Source organism: Miscanthus floridulus, chromosome 13 (genome assembly GCF_019320115.1).
Source record: "Miscanthus floridulus cultivar M001 chromosome 13, ASM1932011v1, whole genome shotgun sequence".
Lineage (NCBI taxonomy): Eukaryota > Viridiplantae > Streptophyta > Magnoliopsida > Poales > Poaceae > Miscanthus > Miscanthus floridulus.
This window is the reverse complement of record NC_089592.1, coordinates 13,945,782-13,966,565: the sequence shown is the minus strand read 5'-3', so window position 1 is coordinate 13,966,565 and position 20,784 is coordinate 13,945,782. Positions and strand designations below refer to the sequence as shown.

The following is a 20,784-nucleotide window of genomic DNA, read 5'->3' as shown; positions in this document are numbered from 1 at the left end:
GCAGAAGAACTACATGTCATTTCATTAAGTAAGAGAAAGAGACCATACAAAATGTATGGAAAAAACGGGCAAGGAGTCAAGAGGTCTCCTACAAAAACCCAACACACACCCTGCCTTACTAGCCCTTGAAACAAGGGATACGACTGGGACCTTCACAACCTACCTAGAATCCTAGACCCTAAAGGTCATGGGAGAGCGACCTTATGAGGAGCTCCTGAAGGACCGTACCACCAGCCAGACACTACAACTGCCCTCCACAGCCACATTATATAAAAGGGTTGAACATCTGGCAAGCTCCCACAAAAGCACAAGCGTTCCTTTGCTTCCAGGCTCCCAAGCAACAAGGATGATCAGGGAATTAAGCCCTTTGGAACACTTCTTAAGTACGATACCACCAGCCATAGAAGCAACTAGTAGATTCTGTTGCCCTTGCTGCATAATGTTTAAATTTCTGGAAAATCAAGGTCCCTGACCTGCCTTGCAAACACACATGACGTGAGGATGTATTTACTTGGTTTGGAACACTATTAACTCAAAATATTCATTGCACTTTCAAGGACATTATAAACTTCTGTGCCATATTTGCTGCATAGTAACTTCAAGCTAGCTAATCAGACGTGTAGAAGTTTAGTTGTCTGCTCTTGGTAAAGAAAATTGCAGCTAATCTTGGTTAGTTGGTTTAGTGATTTCCTGACTAGCTGCGGTACTATTCCAATTATAAGATACATATGTGCTCATAAACACCCTTCTGCTAAACGACATTTTCGGTTCATGGGGTTGGGTTCTGCAAGGTATTGTTAAACTCATCCTGCCCTGGTTCATTGCACCCTGAAACTGAAAAATATTTTTACAGGCGTGAAGAGCTTCGACAACGAGATACACAGTTGAAGCAGACGGTATGCATATCATGTTGAGCCATTAAAAAGTGAAATGAAAATGTCATCTATCTGTTCAGAGCTGAATGCTGCTTCTTTGTAGATTGGAGATCTGGAGCATGAACTGGAGGAAACAAAAAACAAGTGTGCTCAGCTTGCTGCTCAGCTCAAGGCATGGAAGAACCAGCAACATCTCCCCTAAATGTGAAGGTTAGTTTGGTTACCTCTGGCAACATGTTTGCCCTATGTGCTAGGGTTTCAGTTTCTGTCACCTGTCTATCTTGTCGACCTTGCAACTGTCTTTCTGAAAAGAAAAGAAAAGAAAAAAGGGGAATGTGTTTGTGAATGTGAAGTCCTTGAAAGCTCTTATTTCCAGTCTTACTTGAGCACTAGTACTTTCATATTAGTGTGCACTGACTGCAACAATTTAAGACAATCAAGGATGTTGAAAGCATGCTAGGAATTTTTTCAGCCATCAGGAACTTAGTGCAATCTCCGTCTTGTTAGCACTCTTATGGTGGTTGTTTTGTCAAACAAATTATCGTGTCTGATTTGTGGCAGGCCGCAGTTGTAAAAACTATATACGGCTCAACTGGAATTAGCTAGCTTTTAGTCCCACAAAACTGATCTTGTTGTAGAAGGCTGCAGTTTGAATTTGATTTTTTTCAACTTTTGCTCAATGGACATTGATTTTGGCTCTAAATAGACTTGTTTTTTATGGTAGTTGTAATTGAGAGGGAGGTTTATGGGTGAGAACTAAGCTTGTTTTTTTCGTGGTTCTGATTTCATGACCCTGGTCATGTATAGAGCCACCTCGACCCCTTCCTTTTCGGTTAGGGTGGGTGTGTGGTGTTTGTCTTTTCAGCTTGCTGGGTTTCTTTCTAAATCCAGCATGTCTTGTATTTCTCTATCTTAATGAAATGACACGCAGATCTCCTGCGGAGACCGAGAAAAAAAATCATGACTTGATGAATGCAATGAGTTAAGTGCATCACTAGTTCATTGTAATTACCAGGCAAGTACAAACAGGAATCAGGATACCACATGAGAAATATGGAATTCTGACCCATTTTGTTGTATCCATTCACATGATCTAAAAATTACCTGAACTGCTTGCATTTCCTTTTCTTTTAATGATTATTGATGATGAGAATGCACTCAAGCACTTCATAATCATTCTCTAGAATATCCAATAGCTGAGGTATGGATTAAATAAGTGGTCACTTGAACCCCTTTTTTTTACTGTTTCTTATGTGTGAATATAATTGCTTCTTCTAGATGCTGATGCTCAATACTTTTCTTTTTTACCGAAATGACATCACATTATTTTAGTGATGTGCGTTAGGGAAATATAATTAGTATGATGCAGTATATTACGAGGTACAGGGCACAGGGGTTTATATATTCGTTTTTATGCATCTGCATGTTTTTATGCTTCAGTGTGTTAAATGGGAGCACCAAAGTAATCTACAACTTGCCTGTTCTTTGCAATCCATTTTATTCATTTGACCAGCCTTTTTGTCGATCACATAACCTAGCGACCAAAGTGTAGCTGTTTTGGGTATGATGAACTTAATCAACAATGTCAATCCTTGTAACTTTTAGTTTTCAATCCTTAAAAAAGGGCACGCACCAATTAGACAATTTTTTTACCCTGTTTTGTTTGAGGTAAGAAGCAAGTATGATTTATTCTGCAATTGCTGCAGGGCATGATTAAGACCGAGGGCACGGGGGTACACGACAACGGCCAATACTGACAGCAAACTGAATGTGACAAGGAAGTGCTGATGCATATAATTTTTAGCTAGTGGGCTAACTCATGGTTGAGTTGTAAAAAAAAAAAAAAGGTGTAGGATGTAAATCTTAGGCTTGTGCTACTGACAGAATGGTTGTCGTGTGCAAGGAAGATGACATGCGATTCCAACTGTTAATTTCCTCTGCGCAATATTACGTAAGGCCTATGCAGAGCCTTTTGAGCATTAAATAGAAATATGAAACTGAAAATGAATTACACTTGCAGCACCAAGTCCCGCGCAATGCAACATGCAATGCGTCGTTATTGTTTGATTAACAAGACGGGCCAGTTCAAGAGGCGTCTTAAATTAGAGGCGAACGGGCCCGGAAAAAACTGGGTTTTTTTTTTTCTTAAACTAGCAAATATGTACGTGCGGCACGCACGTTTTTATCAAAAACATTTTTACACAATAAATATTACGCTAGACAGACTAAATCATTAACTTCAAACTCCACGAATATCTATTCCTTACTTCTTAATGCATACATCAGTAAAGACGACAATGAGATCAGTAGTGTTCAGGAGCTTAATTAGGATAAAAATATGTGTCTATACATGTAAGCAAAGAACACTAACCAATTAGCAATATTACAAAGATTGGATAAGAATAGAAAAGAAAATAGCTAACCTTCACCAAGTCACGCTTTATTAATTTGATGAAGCGATCAATCGAGAGCATGTATATGCACGCATAGACGTGAGCGGCCAGTTGGTTGTGGCCTTGTCATATAACCTGAGTTCGTCATCGTCGTACATAGTATGTTCAATCATCAGTGATGGACCAAGGATTTCACATAAGGATGTATTTGCACTCTGTCAAGTTTAAACACTGAATAATATGAGTCTTAAATTAAAATTAAGTATGAAATTTCGATATAACAACTTGAACAATTTCACAAATAAATTACATGTGTACCAACATTCAAGAAGCCACAACACTAACGCTCTTCATGAACAATTGTGACTTGAGATAATAGAAATTAGAACGTCGATGATATGTGATTGATTGACTACGTGTCTAAATGTGATGTGTAGGACGGAGGGAATTAAGGTCGGCAACACCTGAGAGCTGTCTCTTCTGCTTTGTACATGTGCTTGCTTAGTTGGTCTTGCCGTATGCGTCAGCCGTCGTTGTGTCTGTTGGAGATTAGGAGATGGGGTCCCTGCCTCACTGGATGGTGGCCGCCGAACGAGGCCTGCAAGGCAGCGGCCCAACACCAACACCGAGACATAACAGGCAACCGATAGAGCGGCGATCGACGAGCCGGCGGCGCGTCATGTGGCCGGAAGCCCGGAACTCCTGCACATATACGCACGCATGCACATATATTGTCAAGATACTGCAACTCGTTGGATCTCCACGGGTCACAACTGAATCGATAGATCATGAGTTTGTTGGAGACGATTGACATGGATCCTATCTTAGTCCGACGGGTGAGGTCGCCGGGGCTGAGCTGCTGCCACCGCCATCGCTAAGGACTTCCTTCTCAATAATCTGAATCGTTGAAATCCTTTCATCGACTGCTGCAACAGCAGTGGTTTTCGCTTGGACAATCACCAATCACTTTGTTCGGCGCCACGCGGTGCTCCAATGCTCCATCGCGGAACCGGCAAACAACCTAGTATAATGATCAACGCCAACAGGAGCGACGTTGAGATGGGGAAGGGGCGTCATTCAAGAGACGGCAGGCAGATGTGGGATATTGCGGTGAAAAAATAGGTGTGGGAGGTGGGTCCAGGTTGCTGGAAGAGTTAGCGTGAGATTACGGATCACACGAGGTTTAGGAGGAATCTCGAGATTACACGATTATCGGAGTAAGGGTTTGGGGTTTAGGAGGAATCTTAGCTTAGGAGGAGTCTTACATCTTACATGTAAGATCTTGGATGATTGAGGACTCATATAACATGATGTCTATATCGAACGGTTATTATAGAGGAAAAGCCCCCTAAAAAACTCGTTCTTTTATATTATGAATGAAATGATGATGACGATGATGATAAGATGAGATGAGGATATAAGGAGGGAACCAACCGATCAAAACTGGGGGTTGGCTTAAATCAGTTCGAAGTTCAGGAAAAGACAGGAGATTGGCTGGCTTGGAGCAAGAGGACATACATATCTCAGCCCAGCAGAAGACGCCTCCGTTTGGGCTGCAAAGGCTATTCGCCTATTCCGGAAAAAAAATTAGATGGAAATACAGTATGCACCGTTCTCTTGTGTATACATGTTGTGGACTTGTGGATGAATGCTAGGCATCCTCACCTCATGATCTAACAGCATGCGTCAGGATGCCTTCAGTGCGTCCATATAGGCTGAGTACTCCCCGTAAGTGTCGTAAGTACGTCTGGCGGCAAAGCGTGTCTCTCGAGCCCCTAACACCATCCTTCAAGCGCAGAAGGTGCTTGTGTCCAAGTGGAAACCCTTCGCCCCATTGTCGTCGGATTCTCAGGTAGTGGCAGACTTCCAGAAGACACTCTAGGGCCCGCTCGACTCCGCAAAAAGGGCCGCGCTTCGAACGCTTATGAAGTTCGACGTGGCAGGGTTCGAGTGTATGTTCGAGGAGGCTTGCTAGTCACGTTGTCACCTGTCCAATTGGTTGCACAACTGTCTTGTAATGTAATTTAAGTTAGGTTTATTTGGGTCGTGTTGGCTTCCATCCTTCCATGGTAATCTATGGATTACTTAGAGATGTTATAACCAGTCAAACTCTGCTTCTGCTTAATGAAATACGTGTCGCAGGGACACGCTCGCCAAAAAAAAGTATTGGGGCACCTCTGGTCGGCTTGTCCTATTGCAGTGGACGGCAGAAATGCTGGGCAGTCAGGTGAAGGGCCCACCTCGGTTCAAGACGAAGTCCCATGATGAGCGTCACCCAATTTTCCCCAGAAGATTGGAGAAAATTTGATTGCTCTAGCAATCTTGACAATGAACTTGCTATCTGGCCTCCATTTGTATAGATAGCATTGGGCCTCTGCCCGATGAGAGGGAACAGAATCAGGATCAGAAAATGAATATCTGAATTTACTGATGGGAGCGAAGAATATGAAATGCACATTTCAGGATTAATATTGTATCTAGCCTGCTTAAGTTTGTAATCGTTATTTTCCCATTAGTTGCTTGCTTAAGGAAGCATATGAAGAGAAACGGAAGTGGACGACGATGGCCTGATCTGATCCACGTCTTTCTAAGGGACTGGGTTTGCCTCAACCAAACACCACAAAAAGCAGTATTGTCCCACCTTATCCCCCGAAGGCTGGAATCAAACTTTATCTAGTCTAATGAACAAATTTTGAGTGTGCATAGCATGGCCAGTTGGCTCCGAGGCGGCGGTGACGGGCTACTGGGTGTCGTGGGGAGGCGAGGGAGCCAAGGCCACTGGCAGTGGCCAGACGGGATCCAGGATGGTGAGGGCAACTGGGCGAACGCGAGCCTGGAAGCCGCGGCGGTCTTCTTCGCCTTCGCGTCGCAGGAGCCAGAACCGGCGGTGCTGCCTGCCCTAAGGCCTCGGCTAGGATTCGCTGGGTGTCTGTTGGGCCGCGTCCAGTCTCAGGCGGCCAGGGTGCCAGGCCCATGATGCCCCAATCCCCATCTCCACCCGAACAGAAGCAACGCCGCCATCGTCTTCAACCTCGGCTCCTCGGCTGCTCAGCCTCGCGCGTCGTGTCCTCTCCCGACGCCAGCTCCGGGGGTGGGGAAGGGGCGCTCGGCCACAGGGACCTAGGGCGGCCGCCCTAGCGGTGGCTCCGCCTCTGGTGCCACGGACTGAGTGACCCTGCTCGCTTATGCTTCTTCAGGCTACAGGCTGTTACTACACAGAAGCTTGTATACAGTTGATAATAGTTTTGGTCCTGTAGCCAGAGAAGCAGTTGCAGCTGGAAGAATCAACTGCTCGATTTGAGATGACAACGAATCGAGTAAGGTATGGGTAAAACATTTACCAGCCCGCGAGCATGCCCATGAATCTAAATTTTATGTGCCCATGAGCATGCCCGCAGATAATATTTTCTACCCGTGCCCACGTCTGCCGAGTACCCATCAGGTATATTCACGAGATCAAGTAATAATAATAAGACCAAAGTGATGTCAAATAATGAATCCATACTAGATAACAACAAATCTGTTAATGTCACTCACAAGCCATAATACATTATAGAATCATTATTATTGGGTTCTTCATGCTCATACAAATAACACAAAACATGAACTAAAGTAATAAGTTAACAGCTAACACAAATTACTTGAATTCTCACTTGACATATCACATATTGTGATGTACACATGATGTGAAATTGCGGGTAACTGATGGGTATCCGCGGTTGAAGTTTAGTGCCCGCACCCAAGCCACTTTGAGGGTACCCGACCTTCATCTGCCTGTGGGTGAGTTTCGTGCCCATGTCCATAGCTATTGGGTATGAAGCCTGCCGATGGGTACGACCGCCATATATCCCAACCCACCAAAAGAATGGGCGTATGGAACTATTCCGAAAGGAAAAAGTCAAATTTACCTCAACTATTGTGGTCGTCCAATTTTGCTCTATGAACTATAAAACCAGTTTTTTAAACCCCGTCAACTTTTAAAACAGTTTGTTTTTTCACCTTGGATTGTTTTGATGGTGGTTTTGCTGTTGTACCACCAATCCACCATGTCAAACTAGCTAAATCGTACTAAGTTGAAAGTTTATGGATGTATATTAGACTAGAAATATTATTTTGAAATCCAAAAATTCATAAAAAATATTTTTTCAAAAAATCCATCCAAACATTTTTACATGAAAATAATACAATTAGAAATCCTAAAATCTGATTTAATCTTAGAAAATATATAGAAAATTTTGTTTTAGCTCCAAAAATCATGTAACTAGTTCATATATTCTTTAAATGATCAAGCTCTATCATAGGGTGCCTAGCTTGAGACTATTTGAATGTTTCTGGGCTCACTTTGGTACTTATTCCTTAGTAGAAGCTCTCTTTATCTATTATAATTAGTCGATGTTGATCGTCCAGACTACATAGAAGTGCCAGTGGAGCATCATCAGGACTATATTGGGTGTTGGTCCCTACCGTGGATAAATTTTTGAAGTCATTGTGTTAGCCTACGTGGTTGCATGCACCCTTCTTTTTGATATATTTATTTATATTTTACAAACAATTAGATTTAATTAAGTTCTAATACAGTGAATTATGGAGCGTAGGATAATAGTAAAATCTAGATGGCAGTACATGATTCATAATATTTGTACAGATAGAATCAAGTGACACAAATAAGATCACACTTATGTTCATATTAAATAGTATTAAGTATGATGTGGTTACATGACACTTGCGTCATCATTAAAGTCACTTGGTCATTAATATAGACCAATTATAATAGGCAATGAGAGCATGCATATGTGTGCAGCAGGGTGCATGCAGCCACTTTGGCTAACACGACTACTTTCAAAAATTATCTAGGACAGAGGACCAGCATCCACTATAATCCTAAGAGCAAGTATAATAGCATGCTGTAAGCCGACTAAATGTTGAGGTGGAGAAGAGAGGGAAGGAGAGAGAGGAGAAGCGGGCTGTAAGCTTACAACCGGCTTAGGCACAAGAACCAAGAAAGTTTGTGAAAGAGACAACTGGGCCATGTATTAACTGTAAAGAGCTAACTACTATATGAGTGGGCTGATAGAAGGCTATAAGGAACCTTACAGCCGACAAGCCGGCTGTATTATTAGCCTTGCTCTAAGGGCAGTCACAACGATGCATTGATGATGATTTCTATCCTCATTAAATGACTTGCCACGTAGGCAAAACCCTGACATGGCAACATAATTAATGAAGAAAGAGAGCAAAAATCATAGAAATGGTTTCTTCATGAAGAAATCAGGTCTACTCTTGACCCAATGCACCAAGAAACCATGAAATCGTCATTGGAGAGAAACCACTAGTTTCTAGGGAGCTCGTGTCGCACTCCCATTGGAGGAAGAAGATAGAGTTGGAAAAGAGAAAGATAAAATAATTATTACTCATAGAAATCATGGGTTGGAAAGCAGTACTTTTTTGGTGCGATATCCTATGTTATAGAAACTACTAGTTTCTTTCATTGGGACTGCCCTAACAATGCTCCACGGGTGCTTCTACATGGTACGAACTATCAGCATTTACTAATTATAATATATGACAAGGGCTTGTACTAGCAGATAAGCACCAAATGAGTTCATCTGGATTCAAACAATTTTAAGCTAGGCACCATAAAATAGAGCATGGTTTTAGAAAACTCTAAAACTAGTAGCATATTATTCGAGGTTAAATAAATGTTTAAGGATTTTCTAATATCAAACCAGATTTTAGGATTTTTAATTTCACTATTTTCCTTGTAAAAATATTTGAATGGATTTTTTTAAAATATTCTTATATGTTTTTTGGATATTTTTTAAAGCTACAGTTTATTTATCTCCATAAATTTTTTATTTAGTCCGGTTTAATTTACTCTTTGATGTGATGCCATATCAGCAAAACCATCGTCAAAATCATTCAAGATGTAAAAATAAATGGCTTTAAAAGTTAAGGAGATTTAGAAAACTAGTTTTGTAGCCCATATAGGCCATAGGACTGTCTCCAACGGTGCAGGCAAAGGCTCACCCAAACGCAAAATACGTCGTGTATAGTATTTTGCGTCCCGAAATCGCGCTCCAACGGAGGACGCATCCAAAGCAGGCATTTTGGGTACCTGGCGAATCGGAAGGCAAAAATGAGTCGTCTCTCTCGACGACGCAAAAGCATAGCAGAGAGGGGGAGCTGAGGGGAGCTTTGGCGTGAGCTCCGTCCACCCCGCCGCCGCACCGGCGCCTCCAGGAGCGGCGCAAGTGCTCGGGCTCCGGGGGCAGCTCCTCCTCCTCCTCCTCCACCGACGAGCCCGAGCCACGACGCATCCGCGCGGAGGCTCGCACGTCCTCGCCCTCTTCCTCTCTGCCACGTCGCCCGCCGCTCCTCGTTCCTCCGCTTCAAGCCCCGTGCCCTCGCCGCCACCGGCACCGGCACCGGAGCAGCCGCGCGGAGGTAGTCGCCAGGGTTGTACTTGTGCGGGTAGCTCCCCAGGAGGTAGAACCCGCGGGCGCCTAGCAGCGCCGTCGCGAGCAGCGTGGCCGCCGCGACGGCGAGGAGGAGGAGCGCGGCCGGGGCGGGCCGTGGATCTGGATTGGCGGGGGCGCGCGGATCTGGGCTCCGCGGCAGTAGGGTCTGGGGTGGGTGGGCGGGTCGGCTGCGGCGCTCGGCCCTGCTCCGGCGAGGAAGCGGGGGCGGTGGTGTGTTGCTCAGGGTCTGTTGGAGAAGGCAGACTTTTGGGTCCGCAACCTTTTCACTGTAGCTGACCTAAACTGTCGAATAGGTATGGTATTTGGGTTGCCTTTGTTGGAGACAGTCTAATAGCTAGGGAGGTAAATTAGATTTTTTTTTCCATTCCAACCGGAAACGTGATCAAAGAGCGGAGCCTCGCCAACTGGCAACAGCCCAAGTCCAACGCAGTAGCCCAGGAGGCCTGACGCGCACGCACATGTATCTAAAACCCTAATCTAATCTAATCAATCGGCCGCCGCTCCATTATTCACTCCCAAACGCCATCGCTCCTCTACAATCGGGCGGCGCTCGGCGTTGCCTCTCCAGCTCGGCGGCGGCCCCAATCGATCAGACCTCTAGCCTTCCTGTTCCCTGCGCCGGTGGCGAGGATGCCGCCAAGGAGAGGAGCAGGTCGTACCAATTCCGGCCCTTCCGACTCCATGCCGCCAGCCTTGCCCTTACGCCGGATTATGCAAGAACGGCGGTCTTCTGTCAAACGCAGCAGCAGCGGATCCATTTCAGGCACGCCGCCGTGCGCAGATTATGCATTTCAGTGGCAGTAGTACTAGCATACTAAAAGTTGTTTTCATCTTTGCATTGTTTATTCTTTGACAGGATCCAAGAGTAAGGCAAGTGAAGGTGCTAGCCAGAGTGTCGTACCTCGTAGTGTTTCATCATCATCATCTTCACTACCTACAGAAATATAGGCAGTGACAGTGACAGCGGTTATGGCAGTTTCATTAACGAGGACTTTCGCATTGACTCTGACTATGACGATAGTGACGATAGTGACAGTCAAAGTGGAGGCTTTGAACCTAATGAGAGGGGGAAACTAATTGCCTCTATAGGTGAGCCAGCTAGCCATCTTCTGTCGATCTGTCTATGTGTGTTTTTTCTTTTCAATCCTACTGCTTGCTTAAGTTTGGCTTGACTTCTTGTTTGCAGCTAACAGTTTGCCGTGTCATGGGATAATGTTGCTGCTGTTTGAGACGCCCTCTGGCTTCGCACTTTGCACTTTTTCTGTGGTTTACTGCCACCTAACTGATAGTGTGGATGTAATGTTCTTCCTTCCAACCTTTGTTAACGATGTCCTTGCTTGTTCATGTGGTCTATGCCAATGACTTAATTTTGTATTCCATCATTTGTCTCCCTACAGAATATCTGGGCAGAGTTTGGAGATCCCCTCCGGGCAAGTTTGGTTAGTTCCAACAACTTTCCTTGCTTTCCCTTCTGATTGCTATCGCTATCTTCTTATATGCTTGTTGTTAAATTAGTCCAAGTAGCCATATCTTTGCATTGAGGGAGAATATGAACTCGAGCTCATTGTTGCATTGAGGGAGAATATGAACTCGAGCTCATTGTTCATTAGCAGCCTCAAAACACATTTTCTCCACAATTCTAAGCATGCAGCATGATGCTAGTTTTGCTGAAATGTCCCAATAAGTTCAAGGACTCTAAATAATCAATCAGTGCACACTGAAACTTATGAGAGTATTGCTGCTGCGCCCCATGATCTAACTAGTAACGGTTTGCTAGATAGCAACTTCTGTTGGGCCCGGGATCTTCCGCATGGGTGAGCCGACCGGTCACCGGCGTTCTAGCCTACTATGGCTAGAGGTAGAAGAAGGGAGGGAGAACAGAGCATGCACACCCAAGCACCAACGTTGGCCGGAGCTCTGCAGAGGAGATGGCAAAACTACACTCTCTCACTTTACTGAGTTGCAGTGGGAATCTATATATACAACTCTATCCATCTAATCCTAGTACACAGATATGCCATGTTGCTACAGTTACTAGATGTGACAGCAGGGCTGACTTTGGCGCCTACCCATGCTGTGGCTACAGTGCGGCAGGGGAGCCTTTCGGCGCCTGCCCCTGCCGTGGCTACAGTGCAGCAGCAGGGGAGCCCTTTCAACGTCTGCCCCTGCCGCGCGTACAGAGATGGTAGAGCAGCAGATTATTTTACAATTCTTCCCCTAATCCTGCTGCTAATCCTAGAACCTCCACCATACCGATCATCTTCTTCAACTCCGTGAATCGAAGACGGCCGAGCGGCTTGGTGAGGATGTCCACGAGTTGCTGACCAGTTTCGACGAACTCGATGACGATCTGCCCTCCATCGACACAGTCCTTGAGGAAGTGGAACTTAACATCGATGTGCTTGCTCCGATCATAGAGAACCGGATTCTTCGCGAGGACGATGGCGGGCTGGTTGTCCACCATCAGTGCTGGTGGGTGAGCTTCCACACCGGTCAGCTCACCCAGCAGCCGACGCAGCCACACAGCTTGGCACCACGACATCACATGAGACAACCACTTTGCCTCCGCATGGGTCGTAGAGCTGGTACACCTTGGTACCTTCCTCGTAGCCTAGGAGCACCATCAGTGTGCTCTTGTCCTCCAGCTTGGTGAGGACCGGCTTCATCTTCCTGACATGGCCGATGCAGCCAAATGTCCAGAGGAAGGACACTCTCGGCTTGTGCCCATACCAAGCTTCGAATGGTGTCTTGCCCTTTAGGGCCTTGGTGGGTGCGCAGTTGGGGATGAACACCACCGTGGTCATCGTCTCTCCCTAGAACTTTGCCGGCATGCTTTTGGCCTTCATCTTGGATTGAGCCATGCTGACCACTGTCTGGTTCCGCCGCTCCACCACACATTCTGCTGTGGCGAGTATGGTGTGGTGTGGTGGTGCACCACACCTTGATCCACGCAGTATGCAGCAAACTCCACCGAAGTGAATTCGCCGCCGCGATCAGTCCGCAGCACGCGCAACTTCTTGCCGCTCTTTGCCTCCGCGTGCGCCTTAAACTTCTTGATCGCCTCTGCTGCCTCGTCCTTGCTCATTAGGAGTTGCAGCCACATATAGCAACTGCAATCATCCATGAGCAGGAGGAAATACTGCCGACCGCCATTTATGGCTGGTGTGATTGGCCCGTAGAGATCACCGTGGACGTGCTCGAGAGCGTCCACTACGCGATACTTAGCCACCTTTGGGAACGGCAGCCTCCTCTGCTTTCTGGCCAGGCAGCTATCACACAGCTCACCTGTGTGCTTGATGTGGGGCAGTCCTCGGACCATCTTCTCCAGCCGACCGATCGTGTCGAAGCTGAGATGGCCGAACTGGGCATGCCACAGCCACGGCTCCTCAGTGTGCTATGCTGCCAGGCACACCGACTGCTCCACCTTCAAGTCTAGCAGATACAGCCAGTTCTAGGACCTCTTCACCTTGGCAAGAAGCCGCTGCTCCCGGTCACTGATCCTGAGGACATCGTCCTTGATCAGTACCTCGCTACCGCGCTCATCCAGCTGGCCAATGCTGATTATGCTTGAACGCAGTTGCGGGATGTAATATACATCCATTAGCGCGCGGTGCTCATCGTTCTGGCATCTAAAGATGATGGTGTCGCGCCCTCGGATTGCCACCCTTGAGCCATCACCAAACTTCACCGTGCCGGTCACGTTGCCGTCGAGCTCGGAGAAGGCCACCTTGGAGCCCGTCATGTAGTTGCTGGCGCCGGAGTCCAGGTACCACCACTGCTCCTACTCGCCACCCACACATCCAAGGTAGACTTGGGAGCACAGTTCATCGAGGTTGATAGCCTTCAGAGCCTTGCCGTGCCCTTCCACCGCCATCACCTCTCCCTTCTCCTTGCCCTCAACATCGTGCAGTGCACAAAACATCGCCATTAGGAGAGTGGCCTCATCATCCTCATCAGCCTGCACTAAATGAGTCTCAGCCTTCTTCTCATGCTTGCGGTTTGGGCACTCCTTTGCCCAATGACCCATCTTCCCACAGCGCTAGCAGGCATTGGGGTCGACCTTCTTCTTCTTCGAAGAAGCCTTGCTACAGCGCTTGCCATCACCACTACGGCTAGAGAAGCTTCATCCGGGCAGCCCACTCCTCTGTCAGCAGCAGCTTGCCGCTGTCCATCATTATGGTGGCCTGCTCCATGCGCTCATCCACCGCCCATAGATGGCCTATCACATCCTCAATGGTGAGGGTGGACAAGTCTAGCATCGTCTCTATGGAGAGGGCGATCTAGATGTACTTCATCGGCACAGAGTGGAGGTACTTGGAGACCGTCTCTTCTTCATCGATGGTGACACCGTGGCTCCTTAGCTTGATGATGAGCGACTATAGGCGGAGAGAGAAGTCCTCTATTGACTTACCATCCTTGAACTTTAGGTTGGCGTACTCCTGCTTCAGCAGTTGGGCCGTCGCCTTCTTTGCGCGGTCGGAGTCGACGCGCGTCGCTGCAATGGCCTCCCACGCCTCCTTAACAGAGTTCTTCGCCCCCAATGGCTCCCTGTACTCCGCTGGCACAGCAGCGAGGATAGCCTCCAACGCTGACATGTCGTCTTCTTTGTTGTTGGTGCCCTTATCAATGACATTCTAGAGCTGTCGAGCTCTGAGCTTGACCTTTATGGTCACCGCTCACTCGCCATAGTTGGTGCGAGTCAACGTCGGCCAACTGGTGCCGCTGACCTCTCGCACCGTGCGCACGACGACCTCCTATCACTACGTAAAAAATGATTTTTTAGCAACGGTTCGAATTTTTTGTAGGGGCGGCTGGTGATGGAGCCACCCCTACAGTGGCGTGCTCGGGTGCCTAGATACCAACCACCCCTACAAATGGAACAACAGGGGTGGCTGGTGATACGAGCCGCCCCTACAAATGGGGTCTGATTTGTAGGGGCGGCTCACTCACCAGCCGCCCCAGCGTTGCTATTTATAGGGGCGACTGGTGATTGAGCCACCCCTACAAATGCTCCCGTATAAATAGCTCCAATTTGTAGGGGCAGCTTAATCACCAGCCGCCCCTACAAATGACCCACATATAAAATAGCTGCAGCACCTTCTTCCTCCTCGGGTCACTCACTCCAACCCCTAAAAGAAAGGTGGAGAGGCCTTAGGCACCTCCCAAAAATTACTCTACCAAGGGGAGAAGGTTTTGGTCTCAAATCCTTTGGTGGAGAGGTTGTAGAAGGTAAGAAAATGCTATTCCACACTTTTTTTGAAGTTTTAATGGTTGGTTAGTGAGTAATTAGAGTTTTGTTTTTCTCTCTTCTATGGTGCTTGAGCTACTTATGAAGCAAATTAGACCCAAGTTTTAATTATACTAGGATAAATTAGGGAGGGTAACAAGATCATACCCTTATTTGGTCTATGTTTCTTGATTTTAGTGAACAATTAATTAGTTTTATGGATGTTTCATGTGCATGTGGATCTAGATCTAGGGTTTGGTTTTTTTATTAATTTTGTTTTTGTAAATTTATTTTTGATGAAATTGGACATGGGTTTGTATGAAAGATATTGGGTAAAGTATAATTATTGCTAATTGTTGTCTTTGAAATTGTTTATTGTAATCAATAAATATGTATTTTAATTATTTATGGATAAATGGGCCATTAATTAATTTTCCTCTACCATGGTGTGTTTGTATGCTTCATATAATTATATTAGATTTATATTCATATATATCTGAAGTATATACAATTATTCTTAAGCAATTATTAATTTGATTCATTTTTATATATATCTGAATAAGTAGTCCTTTAATGTTTGTTGTTGTTGTTGTAAAAGATGGAGTACAGAAACTCTTGGATGTATGGTTCGTTAAGGTTCAAGGTAGGTTTTCGTGAAGAGGTGGATGAATTTATTGAAGCCGCAAAGAAGCATGCAACGACATTGAAAGAGAATAAGGATACAATTATTTGCCCCTGTAAAGATTATAAGAACCGTATGATATAGACAGATGTGACTATCATCAGATTACATTTGATAATGTGAGGATTTGTTGAGGACTACACAGTGTGGATTCATCATGGTGAAACAGTTATTGTTAACGACAAGGATGAGGAGGAATACGACGACGAAACCATAGAATCCCTGCCCCAATATTTAGCAGAGCTTGATGCACGAATGGATTTCGAGTTTCGCAATGAACAAGGTGGTGATGCTAGTGGTTGGGATGGTAATGACGAAGGTGATACTAATAATGATGGTGGAGCACGTGTCGGGGATAAAAATGATTTGGAGGACATGATTCGAGCCATTGGACCCGAGATTTTACTAAATAGCCCAAAAGGTCTAGAAAATTTGGAAAGGGTGACAAAAGCATCGAAGGAGACTGTGTATGGTGTTGAAAAGGGTTGTCCAACACATTGGACATTGCTACGTTTTGTGCTTGAGCTGCTCATCCTGAAGGCTAAGTACAGCTGGTCAGACTATAGTTTCAATGATTTATTGCATCTCTTGTCATAGGTCCTGCCACAACCAAACTCAGTTCCTGCCAACACATACCAAGTGAAGAAGGTCATAAGTCCATTGACAATGGGGTTAAAAAAATCAATGCATGCCCCAACAATTGTATACTTTTTCATGGCGAAACGTTCAAGTCACTGGATAAATGTCCCCGGTGTGGGACCAGTCGATACAAGAACAATGACCTTTACGGTGGGGATGAACCCTCCATGGGGAAAAAGAGCAATAAGAAGGGTACAAAAAAGGTGGTACAAGAATCTTAGCCCCCAGAGGACACTCCATTAGGTAACAATGCAAAGAAGAGAAGAATTTCTGCCTTGGTAATGTGGTACCTGCCAGTGATCGACTGCTTGAGACTTATCTTCCTAAACCCTAAAGAAGCTGCACTCATGACATGGTGGGATGATGAGCGCAAGATGGATGATGATAAGATTGCACTCCCGACTGATTGTAGTCAGTGGCAAAGGTTTGATGAGAAGCACAAAGAATTCAGCGATGACCTAAGGAATGTATGGTTTGGCTTGAGCACCGATGGAATGAATCCCTTCAATGAGAGGATGAGCAACCATAGCACATGGCCAGTGATCTTGACCATGTACAACATCCCAACATGGTTGTGTCAAAAGAGAAAGTACCTTCTCCTCACTATTCTTATTTCTGGCCCTAAACAACCAGGCATTGATATAGACGTGTTCCTCGAGCCTTTGATGCAAGAAATGGAGAGGCTATGGAGGCATGGAGAGTAGATGTATGATGCATTCCAAAAGGAGGACTTCATATGTAGAGCAATAATATTTGTTACTATCAATGATTACCCCACGCTGTTTGCTTTGTCTAGACAGATCAAAGGAAAGACATGATGCTTGATTTGCTTGGATGGTACTACATGGGTGTACCTAGATGCATCCAAGAAGATAGTTTACCTAAAGAACCAACGCTTCTTAAAGACAAGTCACAAGTACCGCAACAAATTGTTCTTAGATTTTATGACAACACCCTAGAGATTGAACCCTCTCCGGAGAGACGTCATAATGGAGAACACGTGTACAGAATGGTGAAAAACATACGTGTCGTCTATGGAAAGAAGAATCCAGATGGGACGAACAGAGATAGAAGCACACCTCCTGTCGAAGGCGTACCTTTCAAGAAACAATCGATCTTCTTTCAGTATCTGCCTTATTGGCTAGACTTGGAGGTCTCCCATGCCATTGATGCTATGCACGTGCAAAAGAATGTCTTTGAGAGTCTCATTGCTATCTTGATAGACACAGGCAAGTCAAAGGATGGTCTGAAAGCACGGAAAGACATGGTGCAGCTAAACGTGATGCCACAGCTTCACCTGGTACCTAAGGCTAATGGAAAATACACTCTACCCACGGCGTGCTTCAACCTAACACCAGATGAGAAGAGAGCTATATGCACTTTATTGAGGGGGATCAAAGTCTCGACTGGGTTTTCAGCAAATGTGAAGAAGCTAGTGTCGATGAAGGACTTGTCAATAACACACTGCAAGGCTCACGATTGCCATGTGATGCTGACAGTGTTTCTACCTATTGCAATCAGGGCTATAAAGCTAGAGTTCTTGAAAATGGCCATCACCCGCATGTGCTACTTTTTTCAAAGATCTCACAAAAGACGATTGGCAAGCAAGAGCTGAGTGACCTACATGAATTTATGGTGGAGACACAAAACCAATTGGAGATGTGTTTATCTCCTGCTTTTTTATATAATGCCACATCTCATGATTCACATGGTTCATCAGATACAGGCGTTGGGCCCTTGCTACTTGCATGAAATGTGGTCCTACAAGTGGTTCATGTTAGTTCTAAGTCAATACGTGCATAATCGAGCATACCCAGAGGGCTCCATGATAGAGGGTTACAGTACTGAAGAAGTCATCGAGTGCTGTCAAGAGTACCTAAAAGTATAGAAAGGGATTGATAAACCCGATTCTCATCACAAGGGTAGGCTGGCTGGGAAGGGCACCAGTGGTAGAAAAGTGTTCATCGACCATGATTACAAAGATGTGATTGGGCGCATTACAGTGTCTTGCTGAGTACACAACTGATGCAACCGTACATTGATGAACACTTGGCTATCATTATGGTGGAGAGAAATAGCCGTTCGGATGATTGGGTCATGAAACAACATAAGCAACGACTAACTACATGGTTGAAGGACTAAAATATACCACCTGGAGAAACCATATACTCTATTACTATCAATAGGTTGGTGGAGGGGCCATTGAGACAAGTGACATCTTGGAATGCTTATGACATCAATGGGTATACGTACTATACCCACACAAAGGATAGTAAATATGTGAACCAAAATAGTGGCGTTCAAATAGAGGCTCTCGATGGATTGGGGCAAAAGATCCAATACTTTGGCATCATTGAAGAGATATGGGAACTTGACTATGGAAGGGATATAACGGTGGCCCTATTTCGATGCTGCTGGATCAAACAACACCAACTGAACGAGATCGGATTGAGAGTCCTAGACCTCGAGAATCTAGGCTACCAAGATGACCCTTGGGTGCTCACTTCACGTGTCGCACAAGTTTTCTATATGTCTGACCCACAAAGTAACCTCCCCCCGAAGAAGACAAAGCACGTGGTTGCCTCTGGAAAACAACACATTATTAGAGTTGATGGCGTGGACGATGTTGAAGCTTACAATAACTACGATGAGATGCCGCTATTCATAGACTTTCCTAAGAAGATCAGTGTTGTGGAAAAGAACCTCCCCAAAGACATATTGCCATGGGAACAAAAAGGTGTCAAGGGAAAAGTCGTTACAGCGGGCCAGCTAGTTGTTGAACGTGGAGTGTTTATATAAGTGTGTTTATAAGACTTCATTTATGCATACGTGTGAGACTATATATTTATGTGTATGTGTAAGACTATATATTTTTGTATGTGTGAGACTATATTTATGCATGTGTGTGAGACTACCCATTACAACATCTAGATGACTCTATTTGAACATCCACTCTATTACTACTAAAACTTTATGAAATCACTTAACACTTTATGAAATGAAGAAATGACAAAAATAAAAATAGGAGATCTTTGAGTTATACAACTTTTATATTCATCACCTTTACAGCTAAAATCATTTAGTGTTTGAAAATCAGGTTTGAAGTTGTTATTTTCTGAAATTTAAAATTTGAATTGTTAAAAATTAGTGACAAAGATAGATGACTAGACTAAAATGATAGAGCATGATTTTAGAAAATTTTAGGAAAAAAACCATCATATTTGGTGTTAGTATGAGGGAGAAAAACTAGTTACAAGTTTCAGCCATTGATTAAAGAGAGAAATCACACTTGTTCATCATTGATCATCATGAACAGTTGTGATTTTTCTTTTTAATCTCTAGGTAAAATTTATAACTAGTCTTTCTCCTTCATACTAACTCCAAATGTAATGATTTTTTCCCTAAAATTTTCTAAAATCTTGCCCTATCAAGTTAGTGTGTTGATTTTGTCATTCTTTTTATTTAACAAAGTTTGAGCACTTCAAATTTTCAAATTTATAAAAATGACAAGTTCGAATGAGATTTTCAAACATTAAATGATTTCAGCTGAAAAGTGATGAATACCAAAGTTGTATAAATCATCAAGATCTACAACTTTTATTTTGATAATTTCTTCATCTGACAAAGTGATAGTAAACATTGTTCACAAATAACATGTTTCTCGTATAGTTCATGAAGCTATGAGTCATATGTGAATTTATGAATAATGTTTACTAATACTTTATCACATGAAGAAGTGACCAAAATAAAAGTTGTAGATAATGATGAGTTTAACAACTTTTATGTTCACGACTTTTATTGTTGAAATCATTTAAGGTTTTAAAATCTAGTTTGAAGTTGCCATTTATTGAAATTTAAAATTTCAACTGTTCAGATTTGGTCAAATGAAAATATGATCAAAATAAAAGTTGTACATATTGATGAGTTCTACAACTTTGGTATTCATGAGTTTTTCATTTGAAATCATTTACTCTTTCAAAATACTGTTTCAAGTTGAAATTGTTTGAATTTCAAAATTTGAATCATTCAAACAAAGTCACATGACAAGATGACCAAAATAAAAGTTGTACATGTTGAAGAGTTATACAACTTTTATATTTACAATATTTTTATTTTATTTCATTTAATGTCATAAAATTGTAGTCAAAGTTTTAAAATTCAAAATTTTAATTTTTGGTTTTTTTGTTTACTAAATTGTTTATATATATATATTTCTTCATATATATAATGATACAAAATATTATATTTGTGCATATACACAATTGGTTTATATTACTTATGTTTTTATGATATAAAAATACAGAATTAATAATTTAAAAAATAGAAAATATTTGTAGGGGCAGTTGGATCAGAACCGACCCTACAAATGTATTTGTAGGGCCGGCTGGATCAGGAACCGCCCCTAGAAATCGTCTCGAGTATAAGTAACAAGGGCGCACGGGTGTTAGCCTGTTGGAGCTCTCTCTTTCCCTCCCCACGCCGTAGGCTG

General features: G+C 43.9%; 1 long non-coding RNA gene across 1 annotated transcript; it reads left to right on the top strand.

The window, feature by feature from the left end:
• The first annotated feature begins 845 nt into the window (after positions 1 to 845).
• LOC136502238 (uncharacterized) lies at positions 846 to 2,880 on the top strand. The gene is made up of 3 exons (XR_010770455.1): positions 846 to 896; positions 979 to 1,085; positions 2,582 to 2,880. It is a non-coding gene; the product is annotated as an uncharacterized lncRNA (long non-coding RNA).
• Positions 2,881 to 20,784: the final 17,904 nt, after the last annotated feature.